Source organism: Aotus nancymaae, unplaced genomic scaffold (assembly GCF_030222135.1).
Source record: "Aotus nancymaae isolate 86718 unplaced genomic scaffold, 86718_ANA_hifiasm-v0.15.2.pri h1tg000021l, whole genome shotgun sequence".
Classification (NCBI taxonomy): domain Eukaryota; kingdom Metazoa; phylum Chordata; class Mammalia; order Primates; family Aotidae; genus Aotus; species Aotus nancymaae.
Genome location: NW_026988433.1, coordinates 15,384,339 through 15,411,520, shown reverse-complemented (window position 1 = coordinate 15,411,520; position 27,182 = coordinate 15,384,339). Strand labels below are relative to the sequence as shown.

Genomic DNA, 27,182 nt, shown 5'->3' with positions numbered 1-27,182 from the left:
GCACCGTCAGCTTCTATCATCGCATCTCCTTTTTCCTATTTCTGATTCTCCTATCTTCCCCTTATAAGGACTCCTGTCCTTATAATCTCCCCATCACAAGATCCTTAACTTAAACACATCTGCCAAGTCCTTTTTACCACGTAAAATAACACAATAAATTCACAGGTTGCAGGGGTGCAGATATCTTTTGTGTTCCTCTCACACCCATCTTGCTTCCATATTTCTCCTCCACTGGTGTTAATTCCCAAAGCACCCCCTAATTCACTTCCTGCATCCTATTCTCCATCTCAGAAGCTTCTCAGGAAAGCTCACCTGCACCCAACAATCATTGGGCTATATGCTATATTTTTGTTTTCTGAGACAGGGTTTCACTCCATAACCTAAGCTGCAGTGCTGTGGTGCAATCATAGCTCACTACTCCTGGGCTCAAGTGATCCTCCCACCTCAGCCTCCAGAGTAGCTGGGTCTTTGGGCATGCACTACCATGCCTGGCTTATTTCTTTACTTTTTGTAGAGACAGAGTCTTACTATGTTGTTCAGGCTGCTCAGAAGGCCTCAAGGGATCCTTCTGCTTCTGCCTCCTTAAGTGCTAGGATAACAGATGTAAGCCACTGTGCCTGGAAGCTCTCTGTTTCATCTACTTCAGTGCACCAGCCTGGGGACATAGGGGTTAGCAAAACAGTTTCTCACAGGTATCACAGTCTAAATTCAGGTTTTCTCGGTCTCAGCACTGTTGGCATTTGGGGCCAGATAATTCCTGGTTGTGAGGGGCTGTCCCATGCATTGTAGATGCTGCCAGCATCCCTGGCCTCCGCCCACACAATGCCAGTAGCACCCCCACCCCAAGTGACAACGAAAATGGACTCCAGATATTGCCCACTGTCCCCTGGGAGGGGGCAAAATCACCAAGATTAAGAAACCCTGGACTATGGGAGAGAAGATACTAAGTGCACTTGATTGTAAAGAGTCTTGACCTACACTGGTTCTCATCCAAAGAAAGAAGGTCACAGAGTGGATCTACTCCCAGCTCTCGAGGGGGTGGATCTGGACAGGACCTTTGGCCTTCCACTGGTATTTGAAAAATCAGCTGCAGGGATGTTGGAATATTGAATCCGAGCTCTGAATCTAAGGAAAGAAATGAGTGAAAAAAACAGCTAGCCCTGACTGGTAATGATGCCATTTGAATATGGCCTCTTGCTCTGAACCATCAAACCATCACTACTGTTTTGTTTAAGGGAAAAGAAAAAATGACCAACAGGAAAATTGGCAGGTGACATCGAAGGCCTTGAGGGCATCTGGATTTCATTATCCGCCTCTCATCTTTTATTTAACAAGGAAATGGGAAAGTTTCAGAGCATTTGGGGGCATGGAAATAATGGAACATTCAAGTGCATCACAAAGCGAAGTGTGTATTAGGGCTGGGCAGAAAGCTTTGTCTTGAGGTGGATTATCACAGAGTCTGGGGTACTCGAACCTCCCTATACCCCAGGAGGCCTTGGACGCTTTCACAAGGGAACATGATGTCGGAGCAGAGTGTAGACAGGGGCAAGTGTTTTGTGGTATCTAAAAGCTTTGGAGTCATGGGTTCAAATCTGAGCTTCAACTCTGCCAGCTATATGAGTAGAGCTTTGGGCATGCAAGTCAGCCTCTGGGGACTCAGTTTCCTCATCGGTGCCTTGAGATTAATCATATCCGTGGTTGTAAGAATTAAAGAAGCTATATTAAGCTTTTAGCTCAGGGTCTAATACATAGTAGGGCTAAATAAATGGTCAATACTATCATGGTAGTGATTTTTTTTAAAATGCATGCTCTATCCCCTGCCTAATTCCCTGGTGCAATGTCTCATATCCTCCCGCATCATGCTTCATCCCTGCCAACCTTCTTCCAAGGAACATTCTAAAATTATTCCTGCCTTGCCTCAAGACCTTTGTACATGCTGTTCCTTCTACCTGGTACGGTCTTCACTCCATTCTCCACTTGGCTAATATCTACAATCTTTTAGAGCTTGTCTCAAATGTCACCCAATCAGAGACACCTTCTCCAACCATCTAGTCTAAGTCAGATCCTCTTCCTGTCTTCATTTCTCATTGCACTCTTCATTTTCTTTCCTATCCCTTATCACAACTTTATAACTTGTATATCTCTTTGTGTGACTATCTATTTAAAGACTATTGCAGCCTCCGGACGCCACAATCCAAGAGGACAAGGACATAAACAAAACAATTTTAAAATCTCATGTGCCATTAAAGAAACACACCGGGAGTGGAGATTGAGGATGATAGGGTGGTCAGGAAGGGCTCCCTGAGGAGCTGAAACTGAGATCAGAAGGATTCATCCATGCAAAGAGTGGGGATGGAGAGCGAAGACATGTGCAAAGGCCCTGAGGCAAGAAGCACTTGCAGGCTGCAGGAACTCATGGAAGACCAGTGGGCTGAAGCTCTCTGGAATATGGCCTGGAGGAAGGCAATCACGGTTGGAGGGAAGCACATGGAGACGTACAAATGCCGGTGACCTGGACAGAGCAATGGGAGTGGACACACCAAAGGTAGCTGGAGCTGAAATAGATGTTGGAGGTGTATCTATACAGGCCTTGCTAATTACCATTATGTGTATCCTTCCTGGGAAGACAGAAGTCTGGGATGCAGAAAGATCTGTGGATTATACAGGCCAGAAACTCTGAAGACTTTGGCTACACCTCTTGCCTTGATTTCTCACGGAAGGAGCTTCTCAAAATTCTTCATGGTTCTCTGTATTCATCATCACCTTAAGTTCTCACAGAGATGCCCTTAGCTCTCTACTGTAACACACAAAGCAGAGAGCAATCCTGTGGTTAGAAAGAAGCCCCAGGGACCCTTTGTGGTTGGGTTGTGCCATGGGGAGTTGGCCCAGAGGTATGGGGATCAGGAAGACATCACTGAGCCACATCCTTTTCTCAGGTTGTCCCACAGCTGTCCTGCATGGAGGCAGGGCCGACCTCAGGGCAAGGCTCCATCCCACAGGGACTGTCTGCATGTGAGGCACCCAAGATCCAGGTTTGAATCACCCAAGCCAACCCTCCCAGGTCCAGAAAAGGGGCTTCAAGTGAGCTCAGGCATGTCTCACTACCATGTCCGCAGTGACCAGGCCTCTTGGTCCTTGTCTCCTTAGCAAGAGGTGGCAGGTGAGGTAGAAACCCAGGTGTGCCTTCATTCCTTATTTTCCATCAGCAGTAACCTCATTTCTACTAATAACAAGATGCCTGCACACTCCTCTCAAGGAGGTGACTTCTCTGAAGACTTGGCTTTGGGAAGTATGGCAAATCTTCCCAAGAAGGGATGAAGTCAGGGGACAGGGTCTCAGGGCAAGGAAGCAGATATGGGAATGGGGGAGAAGCCACGAAGACCACACCTAGGAACAAGACAGAGGGTCAGTCGCTGAGACCCTCAGCCATGACAGAAACATCGCTAGCTGGAGTCAGAAGGGGCTGCTTCTCCCTGCCCAGATGCCCTGCCCAGAAATATGACATTCTCACCTGCTCCTTCTTAGGCCTCACTCCCTCCACCTGTAAAATGGGACAATGAGCTTGGTCCCTATCTCCTAGAGTGCTTGTGAGGAGTAAATGACAAAATGCATTTTAAAAGCTTCACACAGTGTCTGGCACATGATAAGGAACTCTACTTCCAGAATGCCTTCACTCTCAAGACTTCAACATCAACTCCTGCCAGAACACTGGCAGACCACCAGGCCTTACAGGTTTGGGTCAGTCACATGAGCGAATTCTTGAAAATCAATCTCTCTCATTCATTCATAGATAGAGACATCTAGATCTAGATCTAGATCTAGATAGATAGCTACCTAGATAAATATAGATGCATCTAGATAGGCAGATGATAGATACCTATAGACATATCTATATAGAGCTATATCTTTAGGTAGAAGTGAGATACAGATGTATCTCACCCTTTTCTCTTTCACCTACATTATCTAAGTAGATATAGATAGATAATATAGATATAGATGTATCTATATAGAAAGAAATATATCTATATATAGATATCTAGACAAATACATAGATATATCTATATATACTTATATACATAGATGATATAGATAGATATTTGGATAGATACATATAGACATATGTATATACACACATAGATATCTAGATAGATAGATAAAAGATATAAGATAGAGATATCTGGATGGATAGATATAGATAGGTCTATATAGATTTATAGCTAGATAGATAATAGATACAGATATATCTAAGTAGACACACGATTGATAGATACATGATAGATATAGCTATATTGATAGATAATAGATGTAGATGTATTATCTATAGATAGTAGATATAGATATATAGATATATCTAGATAGATATTGATAGATAGACAGATACAGAGATGTCTCCTATTACTTCTGTCTCTTTGAAGAACTCTGACTGATACAGACATAGATTTTGGCACCTTAGTTATTATTCTCCAAAAGAATGCACAACAAATATTAAGAGCAATTACTCTGGGACTAAAATTGGGGCAGGAGGGAATGGGGGTCTTTCACTGTTTACCTACTTTTATGTAGTCTGTATTTGTTACACCAGCACAGATTACTTTTATAATTTAAAATAGGAAAAGGGAGAGACAAGAAGGGACAGTACAAGGGAGGACATAACAGGACAGAAAAGAAAAGGAAAGAAAAAGTCCATCGAGCCTCCAAAATTCTGTCCTCTCACCTTCTCCTCTTTCCTATTTTCTGTCAGCCCTAATGAGAGCTGGAGACGGGATTCTGGAGTGAGAGGTGAGATGGACCTGCTCCCCAGGGGATGAGGCAAAAACACAAATTACTCCCTGAGGCTGAGTCAATTTCAATGGCTCTGGCTGCAGCTCCCTGATGCCAGCAACCCACTGCTTCTAAGTCAGAGTTAAATGAGTTCAGCACAGCATCACCTGTGATATTTGGGGGCTGAAGAGTGGAAATTATTCCCCCAAATTATATTTCATCCTTTTCTCATTCATCTAAGAGGTCAGAGTGAAGAAGAGGAATTTTCTTTCCTGATTTGGGGGTGAGGTAGAGTGTGGGGGGGAGCAGCAGCTCTTCATTATCAAAGTCTGGCTCGTTAAATATTCATTCAAATGCCTGTCACTGTTCCAGGAGGATGAGCCGATTTAAGGTTCGAATCTTACTGATCTATTATTCTTTTTGGAGCGGCAGGTGGGACTCTTTCATCAGGCTGCAAATGATAAAACTGCACCATTCTCTGAAGGGAACTTTAAGTAATCAAATGCAACTTTTTCTTCACCCCAACATGTACACCTCTTATGCTGATTCTCCTGAAGAAAAGCAAGAAAAAGAGCAGAGGTAAAAACCTGAGGAAAGATTGTGCCTGTTTGCCACCTAGGGACCAGCAAAGAAGGGAAAACATTCTCAGAGCCTGGGAATAAGAGAGAAAAGGAAGAGGAGAGGAGATGGGCCATGGGGAGAGAAAGAAATGGCACTGGCAGAGAACCTATTTTGTGCCTGCCACTCTGACAGCATTTCATCTTTACAACAACCTTTGAAGCAAGAATTACCTCTGAAAGGTGAAGTGACTTGCCCAAGGTCACACAGCTAGCAACACGCACCCTGGGGATTTCAATCCAGTCTGTGTGACCTCTCAGCCCAGTCCTCTGTAACAGCTGCCTCACGACTCACACAAAGTCCCTGTCTACCAGTGTTTCTCAATGGGGACAAATTTGTCCTCTAGGGGACATTAGACAATGTCAGAAGACATTTTTGGGTGTCACAACGTAGGGGGCACACGTGCTACTGGCATCTAGTGGGTAGAGGCTGGAGAAGATGCTAAACATCTACAATGCACACAGGACAGTCCCCACCATGAAAAATGATGTAGCCCCAAATGGCAGCAGTGCTGAGGCTGAGAAATTCTATGCTATGTGGAGGGCATTTGCAGTCACCCCATCATGTATCCTGGCTTCTGGCTGTCACTATAGGAATACAGAAATTCCACCCAATGCTCTGATATTTTTTCCAGAGCCCCAGACAAAACTCACCTGGTAGTGAGCAGGTATTTGGGGAATCATTGCCTCTCTGTGTTGCCCCTGGATACATAAATTCTCATCTAAATTCATGCTCACATTCACAATTCCACAGTGGCAAGAGAGACACAATTTTCTCATTAAAGGGCACAGTCTCAGTTTCTCTCCACTGAGGCAGTAAGAATCTGAGCTCCCTCAAAATGATGCACAGCTGTAATTAACATTATGAAACCCCCTAAGTCGACCCACCCGGGGATCACTGCAGCAAGGTCTATGTGCTATGGATAACTCCATTCTACCTCTCAGCTCCCATGCAAATAGAATGCACATTCAGGAACAACCGAGAGACCCACAGAGGAAACTCAGTCACCATTTCAGCTGCCTGAGAACAAGAAACGTGCCCAAGCTCTGGAGCCGGAGCCCAGAGAAAGATTTGGAGCAGAGCACAAGGGAGAAAATCCACCTTTGTTGAGTGTTGTACCAAGGGCCAGCCACTGGGACAGGTAAGAAATATCCCCCTCTCATTTAATCCCCATACAGTTGTTTAAAGAAGTTATTACTGTCCCCATTTTATAGATCTTAGGTCAGCAAATGTTTTCTGTAAAGGACCAGATAGTAAATATTTTAGGCTTTACGGGGTGCAGGATCACTGTTGCAATTATTCATTTCTGCAATTGTAACACAAAAATAGCCACAGGCAATACAAAACGAATGCACCCTTCTGTCTGTCCATAACTCTATCTATCCACCCACCCATCCATCTATGCAGCAAATATTCATCAACAACCTGCCATATATCTTGGATATCAAGGCAACCGAGTCTCTTTCAAGGCACCCTCCAAATGAAGTCATATAGGTCTTCATTAAGTTCCTAGAACATGTAAATGCTTTCCTGACTCAGGGCCTTTGCACATGTCTTCTCTCTCCCCGGAACATGCTCCTCTGTCCCCACAACGTCCCCACTCTTTGCACGGCCTCTTCTCTGACCTCAGTTCAGTGGAACAGAGAGGTCTTCATGATCACTCTATCAGTCTCAATCTCAGCACCCTGTCTGCTTCTTTCATAGTACTTGGAACACTTTGAAATTATTGTATTTACTTCATTGTAAATTTATTTTGTGACAGCCTCTTCCATTAGCACATGCCTTCCATGAAGGCAAAAATCTTTCTCATTTGCATATGAGAAAGGATATGCAAAAATATTTCTCATTTGCATATCCTCAGCATATGGCACATAGTATATGCTTAATAAATAGTTATTGAACTAAATGAATGAATTGAGACCCAGAAAAATTTACTCCAAAGTATAGTTTCTACCCATTCCACCAAGCACAGCCTAGACTATGCCACCCAATATGGTGTCCACTGGCCACATGTGGCTAGAAGGCACCTAAAATGTGGCTAGTCTGAATTGAGATGTGGTCTGAGTATATAATACACACCAGATTTTGAAGACTCCATATGGAAAAAATAATGTAAAACATCTCAAGTTTTTAAGTCGATTATCTGTTGAAATAATATTTTAGATCTATTGGTTAGAATAAAATAAATTATTAAAACCAATTTCATCTGTTTCTTTTTACTTTTCTACTATGGCTATGAGAAAAATTTTAATTACATACAGCATTTGTATTACATGTCTGTTTGGTAGCACTGGTCTAGAACTGCCTATATTCTATTCCCAGACTTCTTACTAATTAGATCTCTGACCTTGGTCCAGTCAATTAACCTCAATAAGTCTCAGTTTCTTTATGCAACAAATGAATATAAGAATTTCTGACCTGCCGACCACACAGGGATGTGATGCAGCTCGAATGAGATAATGGATATGAAAGTGTCTGGGAAAAAACCTACACAAATGCAAGCTCTTCTGTAATGAGATTTTCTGGCTTGTTTCTAAATCTCCAAGTGTTTTATTTCCTCCCACACTGGCTCCTGGATATGACCCAACTTCCTCCATCTTTCCCAACTTCTGATGCTCATGGTTTGACTTTTGAACTCAATATCGATTCTTCCTTCCAAGTAAATTTCAGAATTGCAGAAGCCGGAGAGTTTGGCAAGACAAGTCCATTGTCAGACTCCTCAAGTTCACCAAAGTTGGTGTGTGATCCACTCTCCCAGCCCACCTTGGGGATAATCTTTCCGATACCAATGATGCCAAGGAAACTTGATTTAGACAAACTCCTCTTGTCTTACAACTGCACATTGCCGACTGCACTTTTTAGGGGGCTCAAGGCCAGGTACAGTGGTTCTTACCAGTAAGCTCAACACTGGAAGGCTGAGACAGGAGGACTGCTTGAGTCCAGGAGTTTGAGACAAGCAAGCCTGGGCAACACAGTGAGGTCTCATCTCCACAAAAAACAAAATTAGCTAAGCATGGTGGCACATGCCTATGGTCCCAGCTACTTAGGAGGCTGAGGTGGGAAGAAACTTGGGCCTAGGGGATCAAGGCTGCAGTGAGCCAGGATGGCACCACTGCACTCCAACCTGAGTGACAAAGCAACACCCTGCCCCAAAAATTTAAAAAAAAAAAAAAAAAGAGGGCCCTATATGATTTAGGCTGACTGAGGGTTGAACTTTTCATTATTTTAAAATGTAGATGATATGTGTTACTTTAATCTGTCTACCACCCATTTCGTATGTGTGAGGCAAACAGGGTGTGTGTGTGTGTGTGTGTGTGTGCGCGCGCGCGCGCGTGCGTGCACCTGTCCCAATCTGCTTACTCCATCCCCTGAATACAGAGATGGTTTCAGGTTAGGCAAGAGCCCCAAGCTGACTTACAAGGGGCCAATCTCAGGATTTGTGTATAAACCTTAGAGAAAGAAGTTTCTCTTTCCAGTGAGGCAATCGAGTCTTTTTCTGGAACTACTTGAGACACAGAGTGAGAGGGAAGGCAGCTGGCCATAATGAGAAAGCAAAGCTACCAAGGAGCAAGGGGCTGAGACAGATAGAGTTTCTTCAACATCTATTTAAGCACCTAGATCCAACTGTACCTAAAGCCCACCATTCCTAAGCACTTTGCAGTTACAAAAGCCAAAAAATCATTTTGTAGGAGAAGCCAGTTTAAGCTTAGAAAGAGATACAAAAATAATGCATTTGAAAATTACTTTTATGACTTTCAATTCATCTGGATTAACTGAATATTGTCTAGAGGTGCTGATGAAAATCTTTTATAACTAGATTGTGAATTAAATACAAACAAACTCTTCTAAAGTCTGAGAATGCATAGAGGATCGTAGAAAAGACATTTCCTCGGGAAGCATTTTACTGAAACCCTGTTGTTCACTGTCCATGGAAGGAAAGAGATTGCTCAGCAAAACTAAATCTTGGACAAGTCACTCCAGTTGGAATGATTCAGAACTGGATTAATGGTCTTTAAATGATTGTGGCTTTCAGGGTTTTATTCTTGCTGCTTGGCAGAAACCTCCTGTGGGAATGCCACCCAGGAAACCTCCACCTGCACCCTGAAGTTCTGGTCCTCGTCACCTTCTCAGGCAGACCATGAGGTTGGTGAGTGAGTGGCTCTGGGGCAGATGGGGAAAGTGAGGCTCGCATGTGCCCAGCTGGAATTAAGTCCTATGCTTTGGAAGCCCAGTTTTGTCCTCTAAGCCAGGCACCCTGCCATGAAGATTAATGAGGTGACAGTTCTCTAGGGCCTGGAGGTAGCTAAGACAAAACAGCCACCCAAACACTTGGGACTATTTTCAGCCTCTTCGGCACTGGGCTTGAAGACACATACCAACACCAGCTCTGGCGAAGCATGGCCTTTCGGCTGCGTGCTGGTCCCCACTATGTCCCTCGGCCACACAATCATGAAGGTGGAGACTCTGACAAGGTCTCAGGTGATGATTTAGAGTCACCATCTCCCTAAAAGGGGAGGACTTCCAACCTCCCAAGCAACTGCTAACCAATGATCCAGAGGGCTTTCTGTTTATGTGGACTTCAAGGAAAACACGATTAAATGAATTTGTAGGGTTTAAAATTTGCTGTGCAAAGTGATGGCCTGTAGAGAAACATCTGGAAAGCAGACAAGCTTTATTTGGCTCATACAAAGCTTAAACGTGGATTCGTTGGCAACATGTATAAAGGCAGGAAAATTTCACATTAAAAAATTCACACTTCCCCCTTTCCTTGATAAATTGAAACAACTCAGATCCGTTTTTTTCTTTTCCTTCCCAGCCCAGGCTGGAGTGCAGCGATGCAATCTTGGCTCACTACAACCTCCACTTCCCAGGTTCAAGCAATTCTCCTATCTCAGCCTCCAAAGTAGCTCGGATGACAAGCATGCGCCACCACACCCAGCTAATCTTTTGAATTTTTAGTAGAGATGGGGTTTCACCATGTTGGCCAGGATAGTCTCAAACTCCTAACCTCAGGTGATCTGCCCACCTTAGCCTCCCAAGGTGCTGGGATTATAGGTGTAAGCCACTGCACCCAGCTAACAATTAAGGTCTTGCATTCAATGTGGCAACAGTCAGCTAGAGACAAGGAGTGGCTTCCCCCTTTAGACAGATGAGGCGTGGGTGCTCCAGTTTGCCCCACTCCCCACCATTCCCTATTGTAAGTAATTGACCCTGAAGCCAAATGTCGCTGTCATTTGTCGTCTTACACTAGGCCCTCTTCAACCATTTGAGTTTCCTGCCAGGCCCTATTAGGTATTAGAGTGCGCAGGTTCTGCAAAATGAACACGCATTAATTGCTTAATGAATTGTTTAGGCAAAATTCCAACAAGCAATTACAAAGAAGATGGCCCTTCTAAGGCTCCTTCAAACATTGGTCTTGTATGACTATATGAACAGAGTCTGAGAATATTAGAACTATTAGAGTCTTCTTAGGTTAGTGTGTTGGGGGCAGAGGCGAATGCTTCTCCTTACCCTCAATGTCTCTTCCCATGTGAAAGAAATTCTGCCAGCATCCCACTCCTGGACCTTCTCCACTCCTTTATCACTCCTCCATGAGGAGAGAGAGGGACTCAATAACTTAAAGTCTGAAGCTTGGGAGAGGAGCTGGGTGTAGGAAGCATATCTCCTTCCTTATTCTTCTTCAGACAGGGGGCAAAGTGCTTGGAGGACGTGCAGAGTGAAAGTTCTATAGATGGTTCATCCCTACTGAACCAGGCATGCCCCAACTGGGCACAGCCAGGAACTGGGTGAGTAACTCTCTTCAATTACAGAGAAGCAGGGTTGTTTCTTAGGTGTTGTAAAGACCACACCAATGACCTGGGCTGATGGCTGTTATCATTTAAAAGGTTTGCTACACTCTTTAAAAACCTCATGGTGGAAACTGTGGACCCTCTACCACCTTCCTCCCCAGGTGCACCTGTCTGCACAACACTCGTGTATACGATGTTGGGGTGTTCATAGACCCTTGAAGCCCATTGATAGGCTCCAGATAGTTTTAACCCCTAATTTGGCCCCATGCCTAAAGAGGAATTGTTTAAAGTAACACGAGGCAGAGGCAAGATTGAAAAAGACTGGCATTCTGACTGGCATCCCCATCACTTTGCATCAGCTGTGTTTATTCATTCAACAAAGGCTAAGTGCTTCTGTGCCAGGCAGTGATGAGCCCCACCCTTTGGTCTTAACCAAGGGCTCAAACATCAGACTGCTTATTACACAGATGAATGTCTAATCATACATCATGATAAATGCTATGAAAGAAAGAACAGGTCCCTCTTCTCGACAAGGGGGTCTGGCTTATTCAAAGGTGATAGAGTGAGAAAACATTTCTCAGTGGAAGTGACCTTGAGCCCAGAGCTGATCTCTCAGGAAAAAAAATAGGAATTAATTACAAGGAGGAAAGGAACACAAAGAGGCACCCAGACGGGCAGGAGGGAATGAGAGGAAGCTGGAAAGAGGAACGTTGTGTATATAGCACAGGTGGCAGTGACAGGTGTGGATTACAGATATCTTAGGTCCCATTCAGCCCTCAGACCTGTAATTTGTAAGGAGAGGGGAGTTCAAACTTTGAGAAAGAGTTAAGAAGTTCATAGGCTCAATACCTTTCCTACTTCTAGGAAAATTTCTCCAAAGGAAAGAAGTTGTCAAAAGCAAGAAGTTTTATGCACCAAGTTGCCCTCAGTGGTGCTACTGGTAACACCAAACCTCTACGAATAACAGAAATCTTTATCTGAAAGAGAAATAGAGAACCACAGATAACAAAGCAATGTAATGTTATGTGCCCATCTAAAAATGGAAACTCTAGTTGGAATAGAAATGTGGGTAAATGCTTACAATGTAACGAACAGCTATCTATGAATGTAGATGAGAAATGGAAGGTCATATACTTTTATACTTGCAGAAAAGTATAGAAGGCTATACGGTCAGAATAAAACTATTAATGGTAACGGTGCAATCGGCTATCAAGTGGGATTTCTACTGTAGTCCCAGAATTATAGTTTATATCCAACGCTAAAAATAAGACATAAAATAATTCTACTTTCTAAAAAGAGCTACCTGTGAGACAGAGTTGGAATCAAACTCCTTCGCACAAAGAGGAGGAAGATTGAGCCCCACATCCCAAGGTCCACTGCTGCCTCCTCCCCAGAAGAAGTGGAGGCAGATGGGTTGAGTTTTGGTCTTTGACCTTCTGAGGGCACAGGATTCACAAAGAGAGAGCATTTCTACTCCCCATGGGTGTCTACAAGAAAAGAAACTGGCATCTCAATTTCCTAAAGAGATGTCTGCTGAAATTACGGATCCCATGGCCACCCACTGGTACCACTTTCTAAGCAGGGAGAGGTGGGACAGTTCTTAGAAAAGCCGAACATGGGTAGCCATAACATGAGGGATGTATTATTTAGACCAGAAATGCCCAAAAGAACTCTTTATGATAATGGAAATGTTTCATATCTGTACTGTCCAATATGGCAGCCAGCAGCCATATATGGTTATCGAGCACATGAAATGCAGCTAGTGCAACTGAGGAATTAAATGTTTAATTACATTTTATTTTAATTATTTATTATTTATTTATTTATTGGATGTTCTCATGGCTTTATTAACTCTCTCTTTCCATTGTGGCAGGACCTCATTAGCTGGAGAACTGGAAGGAAGGCCAAGAAGCTGTGGTTTCAGTATGGGTCATTAAAGGGGTACAGAGGATGCCCTGCATCCCTTAGGACTCTCTTCCCATCCACCGTAAGCATAGGCACAACGTATTGCCAGTTTTTGTTCAGGGCATTTAGCTGCTTCATCTCTTCCGAGCCAAAGGTGAAGTCAAACACCTTGATGTTCTGAAGGATTCAGGAAGGAGTGATGCTTTTGGGGATGCAGATCACTGTCCGCTGGACCTGCCACCTGAGCAAGATCTGAGCTGGAGATCAGCCATACTTTTCAGCCAATGCCAGGACTACTGGTTCCTCCAGGACAGGGTCATTAGGATCGCTCCATGCATGATCAGAGGAGCCCAAAGGGCTATAAGCAGTTACCTCCGTGCTTGGCAGTGGGCAATTAGCTCATTCTAAGCCAAGTATGGGTGGCATTCCACCTGCAAGACAGCTGGACGCATGGAGGCCACACTGAGTATGTCATCAACCTGCTGACTGTTGAAGTTGGACAGGCCCAGCACCCACACCAGCACCTTAGCTACCAGTGCCTCCAGAGCCTTCCAAGTCTCCTTGTAGTGGGTGGAGTCATAGCGTATAGTCCCATCAGCATTCTGGGAAGGGATTGTCTCCCCGCTCGAAGGCATAAGGCCAGTGCATCGGGTACAGGTCCAGATACTCCAGCTGGAGGTCAGCCAGAGTCTTCTGGAGGGCAGGCTCGACATCCTCGCGGTGGTGCTCGGTGTTCCACAGCTTGGATGTCACAAACAGCTCCTCCCGAGGCACTGCCTTGCCTGGTCCCACGTCCTCCTTCAGGGCCTCCCCAGTCTCAGGCTCACTGCCGTAGATAGCAGCACAGTCAATGTGGCGGTAGCCTACACTAAGGGCATACTTAACCGCTGCTTTTACCTGACCAGGCTCACTCTCCCAGGTACCCAGACCAATCAGGGGCATCTTCTGCCCAGTGTGCAGGAGAACACAGGAAACTGTCATTGCCCTCTTGGCACAAGCACAGAGCATGAACAGGATAGTGTGGCCTGGGCTCAGTTCTACACCCTGCCAGAGAGCCAACGGGCCTCAGCTTAAGTCTGGCAGTGATGAGGCAGCTCCACCTATTTTAATTATTTTTTAAGAGACAGGGGTCTCACTATGTTGTCCAAGTTGGTCTTGAACTGAGTTCAAGTGATCCTCCTGCCTCAGCCTCCTAAGTAGCTGGGACTACAGTTGCAAGCAAGTACTCTATAATTATAATTCTTTTAAATTTAAATAATTGCCACCTGTGGCTAGTGGCTACCATATTAGACAGTGCAGCACTAGACATTTCTGCAGGTAGGGGATCACCAGATGACCTACGTCCAAACAGCTTGAGGGTATCAGAGGTGTGTGAATCAGAGTAACTCCATCTTGAATAGAAGCTGGGTAAAATGAGGCTGAAACCTACAGGGCTGCATTCCCAGACGGCTAAGGCATTCTAAGTCACAGGATGAGACAGAAGGTCACACAAGATAAGGTCATCAAGACCTTGCTGATAAAACAAGATGCAGTAAAGAAGCCTGCCAAAGCCCACCAAAACCAAGATGGTCACAAGAGTGACCTCTGGTGGTCCCCACTGCTACTCTCCCACCAGCTCAGTGACAGTTTATAAATGCCATGGCAACGTCAGGAAATTATCCTATATAATCTAAAAAGAACAGGCATGAATAATCCACCCCTTGTTTAGCATATCATCAAGAAATAATCATAAAAATGGGCAACCAGTAGCCTTTGGGGCTGCTCTGTCTATGGAGCAGCCATTCTTTTATTCCTTTACTTTTCGAATAAACTTGCTTTCACTTTACTGTATGGATTCGCCCTGAATTCCTTCTTGCACAAGATCTAAGACCCCTCTCTTGGGGTCTGGATCAGGACCCCTTTCCTGTAACAAGAGGTCACTGAAGTAGTGAGTCTGAGAAGGCAATGGGGATACTTCCCACTCCACCCCAGATCTCCACCCACCCGGAGAATACGAGAAGTGTCCCCTATGCCCATGGCTGCAAGGGAAAGCCTGAGGACTAGTGAATGGCAGGAGTCCTCTGTGTCTAGGTGACCACCAGAAAAGGGACCAGAAGGGTGCCACCCAAGGAGTCAATTAGACCAGGCTGCCCCTCAGTGGAAGGGGAGGTTATCAGGATGATCCTGAAGACAAGCCAGAGGACTCTATTCTCACCATTCTCAGAGAGATCACTCACAACAGAAGAATCAAACAAGCCACACCAACACCAGGGAGACCTTCTCTGCTTTAGCTCTACCAGCCAAAAGTGAATAAATCTGCCCAAGTTGCCACTAAAAAAGGAAAAGAAGACACTCCACATATCTCAATTAAACTAAAAGTAAGCTGCTTCCTTCACGTTTATACTTCCATGAGTTTAGATTTTTCAGCCAACCCATCACAACAGTTCTCAAGCATGATATATCTGTATAAGTTATTTAATTTGTAAGAGGCAAATATTATCAACTCCGTTTTACAGAGGAAGAAACTGAGGCTCAGAAAAGTTGAATGAATCACGCATGATCCCACAGATAAGTGACAAGGCTGAAATGGGAACTCATATCTTTCTCATTCCAAAATTTTCTTGGATACTGCCAGGTCATCTGTTGAACAATAAAATCATCATTAAAAAAAAAAGCTTAAAAAATTCAAGTAAAAATTAGTAAAATCTAAATAAGATCTATATTAAGTCAACAGTATTGTACCAATGTCAATTTCATACCGTGGTTGTGTAAGATGCTGTCACTGGGGGAAGGTGGGGTAGGATACAAGGAACTTCTGTACCACAATTTCTTGTGAGTCTTCAACCATTTCAGAATATCATTAAAAAAAAAAAATCTAGGCCAGGTGCGGTGGCTCAAGCCTGTAATCCCAGCACTTTGGGAGGCAGAGGCGGGCGGATCATGAGGTCAAGAGATCGAGACCATGGTGAAACCCCGTCTCTACTAAAAAAATACAAAAATTAGCTGGGAGTGGTGGCACGCACCTGTGGTCCCAGCTACTTGGGAGGCTGAGGCAGGAGAATTGCTTGAACCTGGGAAGTGGAGGTTGCAGTGAGCCAAGATTGTGCCACTGCACTGCAGCCTGGTGCCTGGCAACAGAGCAAGACTCTGTCTCAAAATAAAAAAAAAAATCTAATATTGGATTTTTGAAGTTATGTAAATAACATTTATTGTGTATTTCTCACATCAAAGTACTAGTGTAGATACCAACAAAATCTCATATTTTGATAGTATTTTAAACTCAAGTTGTCTTTAAATCCTGTTCTTACTATTTATTTCAATTTACTCTTTAAAACATAATATGTTTTAAAGTTAGGCTTTAATATATAGCTTTCAGCATGGGCACAGAGGCTCATGCCTATAATCTCAGCACTTTGGGAGGCTGAAGCGGGTAAATCACTTGAAGTCAGGAGTTCAAGATCAGCCTGGCCGACATGGCAAAACCCAGTCTCTAACAAACAATATAAAAATTAGCCAGGCGTAGTGGTGTGTGCCTGTAGTCCCAGCTACTTGGGAGGCTGAGGTGGGAGAACTGCTTGAACTTGGGAGGTGAAAGTTGCAGTGAGCTGAGATCACACCATTGCACCCCAGCCTGGGCAATATGACATAGTGAGACGTTGTCTCAAAAAAAAAAAAAAGAAAAACAATATGTATCTTTCAAACTATACCTAAAAATAAGTAGCAACATTCCTCAGATACTGAGGTGTTAGCACAGGTTCTGATCCATCATTTACAAATATTAAAAATACACTTTTTCTAAATAACGATGCAATGGGCATATAATCTCTCCATTTTGTTCTGAAGAGTCATGAGACTTTATGTGGCTTTGCTGCTGGTAGTTACACAACAAGCTTCATCTCTCTGGATCATCAGCAAAAAATAACCTGCCCCCGCCCCTTATCCCTCACCCCACGCAGTTCTGGACTGTTGGATGCTCCATGGTCCACATCAAACAGGCAGGGGGTCTGCAATGCCAGGACATAACCAGCAGCATCAGCCCAGATGCACAACAACATGCCAAGAATAAATGGGAGGAATCAACAGAGACCAGGAACATTTTTGATCCCTTGTAGGGAGGGTTGTTTGTGAGTGTTCAGCCCTGGCTTGATGAGTCACTCATTAGGAAAGAAGAAGCATGATTTTTTTTCTATTGATTCCAGGAAGATTTCAGGTGGGAGGGAGGGATTTCAAGAAGTCGAGAAAGTCAAAGACAAGGGGAGGAATAAGACTTGGCCAATCTGTTTAAATGGGATGCTCTTGAGGCAAGTGAGAACGTAGGTGCTGAGTGGAAAACAGGGAAGAAAACTGGTCAACAAGAACAGGGATGCTTGGGGCAGGCATGTGGTACTTTTTATCCCTGGCTTAATTCTCTCCTCTTTCCCTCTCTCTCTCTCTCTCTCTCTCTCTCTCTCTCACACACATACACACACACACACACACACACACACACACATAAACACACCCCACAAACAGAAGATGGCAAGGGAGGTAGACTGCAAAAAGGTATGAGAAATAATAAGAAGCAAAATATAGCTTAGTTTTTCTCTCCCAACTGCACTCATCCCCAGCCCAGTGAAACGGGGAGGTTGAAAGAAGAAAAAACAGAGGAGACAGATGAAAAGACAGGAGGCCATAGAGGTAAGACAATGTCTTCAAGGCAGTGTGATATTGCCTTAAGAGCAGGCAAGTTGATCAATGGAATGGAACGGAGAGTCTTGAAGTACACCGACACACACATGGCCAACTGACATTTGATGAAGATATCAAGAAATTCAATCGGGAATGGGTGGTCTTTTCAACAGATGGTGCTGAAACAACTGGATATTCACATGGAAAATAAAGAGTTTCCGTCCTTACTTCACATCATATGCAAAAATTAATGTGAGATAGATAATAAACCTAACAGAAAAGCTAAAAACTATAAAGCTTATAAAAGAAAATAGGAGAATATTGACAACTTTGGGATTGGCAAAGATTTCTTAGGATACAAAAAGCACTAAACATTAAAAAATTCTTAGGCCAGGGGTGGTGGCTCATGCCTGTAATTCCAGCACTTGGGGAAGCCTGGGCAGATCACGTGAAGTTAGGAGATCGAGACCAGCCTGGCCAATTTGGTGAAACTTTGTCTTCACTAAAAATACAAAAATTAGCCTGGCATGGTGGCGCACATCTGTAAACCCCCCTACTTGGGAGGCTGAGGCACAAGAATCACTTGAACCGGGGAGACAGATGTTGCAGGGGGTGGTGGCTCACACCTATAATCACAGCACTTTGGGAGGCCAAGGCAGGCAGATCACTTGAGGTCAGGAGTTTGAAACTAGCCTGGCCAACATGGTGAAATCCCGCCTCTACTAAATATACAAAAAATTAGCTGGGCATGGTGGCACATGCCTGTAATCCCAGCTACTAGGAAGGCTGAGGCAGGAGAATTGCTTGAACCTGGGAGGTGGAGGTTGTAGTGAGCCCAGTAGCACCATTGCACTCCAGCCTAGGTGACAGAGCAAGACTCCACCTCGAAAAATAAAAATAGAATAAAATAAAAATTTTTTTAAAAGATAGCCCAATTTTAAAATAAGCAAGCGATTTGAATAGATGATTTACATAAAATGGAGAGAAATAGCCAATAAGTCCAAAAAAAGTTTGCCATATTTAGTCATTAAAGATGCACAAAACAAAACACGATGAGATAACATTTCATAACTATTAGGATGAATAAAGTTAGATGCCTGACAATATTAAGTGGTAGCAAGGAGATAGGGCGGGATTTCTCAGCCTCAGCACTGTTGACCTTTCCAGCTGGATAACCCATTCCTGGGGACTGTGAATGGGGGTTGCCCTGGGCATTGTGAAATGCTTAGCAGCATCCTTGATCCCTCCCCAGGTGCTAGATGTTAGCAGCACTGTCCCCTCCACTGCAAATTATGGCCGGCAAAACTGTCTTCAGATATTGCCAAATGTACTCGGGGGACAAAATTCAAAATTGCCCCATATTGAGAACTATTGATGATACAGAGCTTGAGAACTACTGATGATACAGAGCAACTGACTTGTCACACCTGCTGGTGGGATTGTAAAACAGGCAACCACTTTGGAAAACGGTTTGGCAGTTTCCTCTGAAGCTACATAAAAACACATACACTAGGACCTAGGGATTCTACTCGCAGCTATTTACTCAAGAGAAATGAGAATATATGTCCACAACAGTAACAAAAAGGGTGTACAAGAATGTTCTAAATAGATTTAGATTTACTCTCAATAACCTCAATCTGGAAGCACTCCAGATGTACAATGGGTTGAACTGTACCTCCAAAAAAGGTATGTTGAAGTCTTAACCCCCAATAACTGCAAATGTGACCTTATTCGGAAGTAGGGTTTTTACAGATGTAATCAAGTTAAGGTCATACTTGATTAGGATAAGCTCTAAATCCAATGACTGGTGTCCTCATAAGAAAAGAGGACCCGTATGCTGGCTCACACCTGTAATCTCAGCACTTTGGGAGACAAAGGTAGAAGGACTGTTTGAGCCTAGGAGTTTGAGATCAGCCTGGGCAAGATGGTAATACTCCGTCTCTGCAAAAAAAAATACAAGAAGAAAACTTAGCCAGGCATGGTGGTAGGCACCTGTAGCCCCAGATACTGGAGGGTCTGAGGTGGGATGATCACTTGAGCCTGGGAAGTGGAAGTTGCAGTGAGATGTGATTGTACCACTGCACTCCAGCCTGGGTGACAGAGCCAGACCCTGTGAAGAAAAAGAGGAAGAAGGAGCAGAAAAAGAAGAAAGAAGGAGAAGAAAAGGAGCAGAGAAAGAGGAAAGAAGGAGGAGGAAGAAGAGGAGGAGAAGAAGGAGGAGAAGGAGAAGGAGGAGGAGGAGGAATACACTGAGGAAAGAAGCCATGTGAAGCAGAGTTTAGAATAATGCAGGCTCAGAACAAGAAAGGAACACCAAGTATTGGTGGGAGCCATCAGAAGCTGGGAGAGGCAAAGAAGGATCCTCCCCTAGAGCTTTCAGAGGGAGTGCGTCCCTGCCCACACCTTGACTCAGGACTTCCGGCCCGTGGAGCTGTGGGACGATAGAACTCTGTTGTTTTAAGTCAACACGTTTGTGATACTTTGTGACAGCAACTCGATGAAACAAATAAAATGAGAATGGACCAATAAATGGTTGTATATTCACACAACAAAATATCGTTAATATGTAGCTATAAAATAGTAAGAAACAATGCACTGATACAACACATGGGTGTATCTCAAAAACATCATGTTGAGTGAAGAAACCGGATACAAAAGGATACACACTGTATGATAGCATTTACATGAAGTTCTGCAAGAGATCTAAGCTATGCGCTAAAAAGCAGAACAAGGGTTGCCTTCAGGGTGGGGCAAGATGATCAGAGAGGGACATGAGAGAACTTTCTGGGGTGGAGGAGAAACACTCTGTCTTGACTGGTGCAGTAGGTATCTAGGGGTATACCTCCATTATAACTCATTGAACTTACAATCTGTGGTTTGTATTATATATTTGTATATAATTTATACTCAATTTTTTAAATGGTATTTTAATTTTTTAAATGGTAAAGAAGCTAAAGAGAAGAGAAAGGTAAATCAGGAAGCATGTCCTCTTCCATAAAGATAAGCGGCAGCTAAGGGTCATAGGAGCAAAAGCCCAGCGGCGAACACACTGGCAACTTCGGCCATTTTGTTACACCTGTGCTTGCTATGCTTAAGTAAGCTCACAAATTCTTCACTGGAGGCCAAGTTTGCAGAGATGCTCAAAGCAAATTGGCCCAGGCGGACATCCCAGCTGCTGTCCATTATAACCTGGAATGGAACATTAACTTCTAAGAGGCCCCTCTGGCTCCCAGAGAGCCCCCAGCCACCCCACATTTCAGGAATAATCTTGAAAACCTAAATGGACAACTGAGAAAAACTCAGAACGCTGTGTCTGGTAAGCAACCTGTGCGTTCCCCCAGCACTGCAAAGCACGCCAAGCGTGGATAATGGCCATGCAGCCCTGACCACTCATCTGCAGTAAGCTCTCATCTCTGGTGATGCAGGGACTTGGGCTGAGCTTCAGACACACAAGGTCTCAGTAGGTAAGAAGTAGCCTTAGACAAAAGTCCTCTATGCCGTCCCTACCCAGGGCCAAGCCAGGCCAGGGCATCACTGCAAATGTGAGGAAGGGTTGAATATCATCAACTTTGGCATCTGATAGTCCAGAGTTCAAGTGCTGAGACTTGCATCTTCCCTGGGCTCTTGATGCCATCTCTTCATCTGACAAATGGGGGAAATGCAAATTTGTTGTAATAGATACACGCATGTAAGGAACTGGTACTCCATAAATGCAAGTTTCCTTTTGCAAAATGCGGTTAGCAGTGCCCACTTCAAAATGCTGCTGGGAGGACAAAATCAGCGCTGTGCATGGAGATGTTTTTCAAAGCCATGGCTACAGAAAATGAAGTCACCAGCAGGGAATTTTTTTATCAGTAAGAAATAGAATCAGTGCCCCCTGGGAAGTTTACAACCTGACATTGAGGGTGATGCTGCTGGTGCTTCTGCCTGGAATTCCCAGCTGACTTAGGGAAGGGCACCCCTCTCATGCATTGACTGCCTCGGCTCTAGGGAAGGGACCTCATGAATTTACATTCAGGACTCTGCTTGCCATGGGAGTGACAAATATTAGTTGCGTATGACAACAATGTATTAGTAATGTTCAGAGTCTGAATTATAGGCAAGAACATCTCTAAAAGATCTGTCGAAAGGAATGATAAAGAAAGCTTCCTCTGGCTTCCAAGGGCCTCCATATGACTCTGCCTGGCAGAATCAGGGCTGGAAACGATGGGGCTGGTATCTTCAGTCAGCACAGTGTCATTCACCTCCATCCCTACCTAAGGTCCTTCATCATGAAGCTTCTCCCGCATTCACTTCATAATGAGGAGAGCACTAGACTGTGAGTCAGCTTCCAGTGCTGGGAAGGCTGCAAAAACCATTCAACCATCCATCCCTCCATCCATCCATCCATCCACCCATCCATTCATTCATTTGACAAACATTCATTGAGGCTTTAACAATGTGCCTAGTGCTGTGTTAAACAGAGAAATGAAAGAGATGAATAAGACAGCGTCCCTACTCTCAAAGAACTCATGGTCCAGGATTCGGAAAACAACAGGAACCTAAAACCCACCGTATGAACAAATGGCAAGCACAGAAACGGTAACATAGGGGTAGCACAGCACTGACGATCACGACTTCAGCCTCTGGGTCCGAGGAACCTACATTTGTATCACATTTGCCACTTAGTGCTTGGATAGGAGTATTCAACCATTTCTGAAAGCACCAAAGAGTAAATTTTGTAGGCTCTGTGGGGCATATGGTGTCTGCTGCAACTACTCCCGTCTGCCATAGTAGCATGAATACAGTCAAAGAAAATATGTAAATGAATAGGTGTGGCTGTGTTCTAATAAAACTTTATTTACAAAGCAGGTGGCAGGCAAGATTTGGACCTCAGGTGGTAGAGTGGTAGCTTGCCAATCCCTGTACCCTTGAGTAAGGAGATGAGATCTTGAGCAAGTTACATAATCCTCTATACCTCAGTTTCCTTCACTACAACAGATGATGATAAAACCTACCTTGTGGGATAGCATAAGCTGATACTATATATGAGGTGCTTAGCACAATGCCCATAACATGGTAAGGATGGAATATATCCTGTCTCTATTACTACTATTATTATTATAAAAGTGAAATCGAAGCTGGTGTCAAGCTCAGATCCCATGAGGCGCTACAGTTCTGTGTCTACCCCCAGATGCATTCCACCCTGAGTTAGTAGGTAAAACCCAGGTCATGAAGTGGTAACTGCTGAAATTGTGCCTAATTCAGCTGATGGACACGGAAAAAGGCCACCTCTTCAATGTACAAGTGATGATCCCAAAACACGACTAAGATGGAAGGAATGACTTGGTGTCTGCTTCCTGAATTTTTTTTTCTTTTGAGCAGCATCTCCCTCTGTCACCCAAGCTGGAGTGCCATGGTGCGATGTCAGCTCACTGCAACCTCTGCCTCCTGGGTTCAAGCAATTCTCCTGCCTCAGCCTCCTGAGTAGCTGGTACTACAGACATCTGCTACCACGCCTGGCCTATTTTTTGTATTTTTAGTAGAGATGAGGTTTCATCATGTTGGCCAGGCTGGTCTCGAACTCCTGACCTCAAGTGATCTGTCCACCTTGGCCTTCCAAACAGCTGGTATTACAGTTGTGAGCCACCATGTCCAGCCCTGAAAATTACTGAGCAGCACTCAGAAAATGACCCTCGCCTGCTCTCCTTGTAGCTTCTGGGAGGTTGATCATGCTGGAAGGGGGCCTAGAGAGTTGTTAATATTTTTCTTCTTCCTCTATTAATTTGAGTTAATAAATGCCTCTAGCCTAAAGGGAACAGGAGGAGGAGGTGAAGGCCTCATTACCAGTGACCAGACAGCCCCTGGCCACATGCATTTTAAATTACTGAGTCCTAACAGGGTCCATCAGAGGGGATGTAGGCCAGGAGGCCATCAGAGGTGATGCATGCAGAGCAGTGCCCAGCCCTGCGAGAGGGTCCAGGGCTCCCTCCTCTGCCATCAGCCACCAGGAGCAGATGGCAGTGCCTCCTACTGACTTGTGCTCAGCTGTGTCATCAGAGCCATGCTCTGCTCTGTCCTGGGAAGCATACTGTATACCTGCAAGAATTAATTAATGGAAAATAGGAAGAAAAGGGCTCAGAGCAACTAGACTGAGGCCTTGAGGCCAGAACATACCGTGGCTTAAATGATGCATGACAGGTCCTGTCCCTTCCTACTGACTGTCCTCAGGATAAACTCAGAACTCCAAAAGAGCCCCTCCTAATCCTCCTGTCACCTCACACCGTAGCCCACACATGCATGCTACAGCCAGTCACACAACCATTCTCAGTTAGTATTTTTCTTCCACAACAGCTCCAGCTCCTGGGTCATGACACCTGCTGCTCTCCACTCTACCTGGCCATTCATTTCCCAGTCACTCTTTAGATCTTATCTTAGATCAGGAGTCAGCACATTTCAGCCCACAGGCCAAATCCAGCCCACCATCTGTCTTTGGAAATAAAGTTTTATTAGAACACAGCCATGCCCATTCATTTGCATACTGTCTATGGCTGCTTTTGGTCATAATAACAGAGTTGAGTAGATACAACAGGGACCATATGGCTGCCAAGAGCCTGCTGTGTTTACTCCCTGGCCCCTTCCAGGAAAAATTTGACAGCCCCTGTCAGAGATGCTAATTCCTCCAGGACATTGTTCCTGGCTCACTTTTTAGTTTTAGGTGCACGAGTGTTACTTCCCCTGCCCCAGCCCTTTCCCCTCTGAGTTATGATTGATATTTTCAGTCTGTCTCTTCTATACTCTGAGTTCCTTATCAGGAAGGCTGGTTTCTTGAACCTCTGTGCCCCAGACCTCTTACACAGATCCTGAACCCCTCATAGGCACCAAAAACATAAGTTTGCTGAATGGAAGAATGAACAAATGAATGAGTCTTTGAATGCAATGCTGGAGAGCCCAATTATGTCACTAAATACAGTTCAACTAACTCAGGCTATTGATGAATGTTAAGAGACTACACAGGTTGGGCATGGTGGCTCACGCCTATGCCCAGCACTTTAGGAGGCCGAAGCAGGCAGATCACTTAAGGTTAAGAGCTCAAGGACAGCCAGGCCAACATGGTAAAACCCCATCTCTACCAAAAGTGCAAAAATTAGCTGGGCATGGTGGCATGTGCCTGTAGTCCCAGATACTCAGAAGGCTGAGGCAGGAGAATCACTTGAACCTGCAAGGTGGAGGCTGCAGTGAGCTGGGATTGTACCACTGCACTCCAGCCTGGGCAAAGAGTGAGACTCCATCTCAAAAGAGAGAGAGAGAGAGAGAGAGAGAGAGAGAGAGAGAGAGAGAGAGAGAGAGAGAGAGAGAGAGAGAGACTACACAGAGGCATTATTTCTCTGGAATGTACAGAGAGAAAAGGAAATGCTCAAACATTAGCCCATCCAGTGATCAAAGAGGCCCCAAAAATATCTCCTGGGGAGCTTTTCCTAGACCAAACACGAGGGAGAAGAGAGGAATAGTCTCACTAACAGCTGGGATCGGGGTCCTTCAAGACTATTCCAAGTTAAAATCCATCCTCCAGATTCTCTGGATGCTTCCAAGTCAGCCCATACCCTCATCTTAATCCTGCTCATCATATATTACTATTTCAGTCTGCTGACTTAGCATTCTTTTCTGCTCAACTGTAAACTCCTGGAAGGCAGAATCATTTGCTCTTCAGAGAATCCCTGCTGAGATCAGGCTTCATGTAGGCCCTCCTAAAATGTGTGGATGGGGGGTAGGGGTGGGGGGGTGGGGGGGGTGGATGAATGGATGGATGGATGGATGAATGGATGGATGGATGGATGGATGGATTTTAACCATCAAGTCCTTCCATCTGGCATACAGTAGCACAGAGTCCCAGGTGGGGCCTGATTTCACTCTGCGGTGAACGCAGGATTGGCCCCCGACCCAGTAGAGGACATAGAGGAGCTTCATTTAAGGACGGTCTTGACTGTTTAGTGGCTGCTTTGCATCTAGCAGGCCGAAGCCACTCACTTTGTATTGAATAGCTTTGCCTCATAGCCTCCAGCTTCTGGGTGTGTTTCTGGGGCCTCAGCTGTCCCCAGACTTGATTCTGCCTGCCTCAGTGTGACGGCTCCACTCCAGTCTGGCCCCCATTATCCTAAATCAAAGTGCTGGGCACTTGCCCTCTCTGATTCCAGTTGCCATTCAGGGCCCAAGCACAGTGGAGATGTTGGCCGTGCAAGGAGTTTTTACGTCTCCCCATTTATCACACTAAAGATTCTTTTCAAATTATATTAAACAGGTCAAATATCAAGAGAGAGAGCACAGCCTTCTCTTTCTCTTTTCCAGAAATGACACCACCCTCCAGAGTGAATAGATCTGGGGCATTTAATTTGGCAACCAAGTGACATTCCCTCCCAGAAGCCTGGCGCCTGCCAGTGGTCAAGCGGAGAGAGGAGGGAGGAGAAGCAAGAACTCAACACAATGATCACAAAGAAAGATAAAACAAAACCATAAATTCTACAGGATGAATGATGTCCCTCAGGAAACCCTGCATTTTCCTGTACACAAGACTGGCTTTTTTATTCCTAGGCACCTCATCCCTGAGACTAATTCTAACACTCCTTATTTTATCATGTTAATAATAATAACTGTAATTATGCATTCAAGACACCAGCGTCATGCAAAATGTATCATTACGGTGAAGCAGTCCTTGTTTGCAGAAACAACAGGCCTGTAGGATGACACTTCTGGGTGACTTGGAGAAAGTGCATCTATAAGATAGTCACAGCACCATAAAACCACAGGGTACCCTGTAAGAGTAGTTAAGAAATATGCTTAACAGCTTAGAAATGACACTCTTCCCCAAGCATTTTCTTACCTACCTGTATTTAATCTTCTAAGACACATCCCCATTCAGAGAAAAACTATTTGCTCAAAATGACAGAATTTAGGGCTTTGGGAAGGGATAGAAATAAGATTAATTGAACATGCCCCTTTGGGTTGACTTAGAGTAATTTTCCCAGAGTGTTGTGTTGAGAAGGATTCTGAAGTCACAGCGGGATCCATGAAGAATGTCTGCCTCCAGAAATGGTAGGGGAAATGATCAGCCTTATACGCACCAGATATGCCAACTTGACTTTTGGTCATTGGACCATAGCTGAATCAAGTCAAAATAAATAGTGAAATTTTTACCCATTTCTCTAGGCCCAGCCAACTCAAATACATCCCATGGGGCCCTGTTAAAATGTCCCCCAAGGTCATTTATTCACTTTGGTTTTCCTTGGTACTGTTCCCTTCAGCTATGGGAAAAGAAACACTGCCTTGCCTGTTCGAAAATGTAAAGTGATCAAGTCTGTAAATTCCACATCTTTCTCTCCTTTAGCACTTCGTAAACTGACTGGAGGAATTTGCCTGTCTGTCTGTCTCCTCCTCTGGCAGGAGGCTGCCCCATCCATCTCTAAATTCCCAGTGCTTATCCCAGTG

General features: G+C 44.5%; 1 protein-coding gene and 1 pseudogene across 2 annotated transcripts in view; both read right to left on the bottom strand.

The window, feature by feature from the left end:
* The window catches only part of KSR2 (kinase suppressor of ras 2), a 517,853-nt gene that overhangs the window by 251,872 nt on the left and 238,799 nt on the right, over window positions 1–27,182 (bottom strand). The gene's annotated exons all lie outside the window — the stretch shown is intronic.
* Window positions 12,933–14,148, bottom strand: LOC105728566 (aldo-keto reductase family 1 member A1-like; annotated as a pseudogene).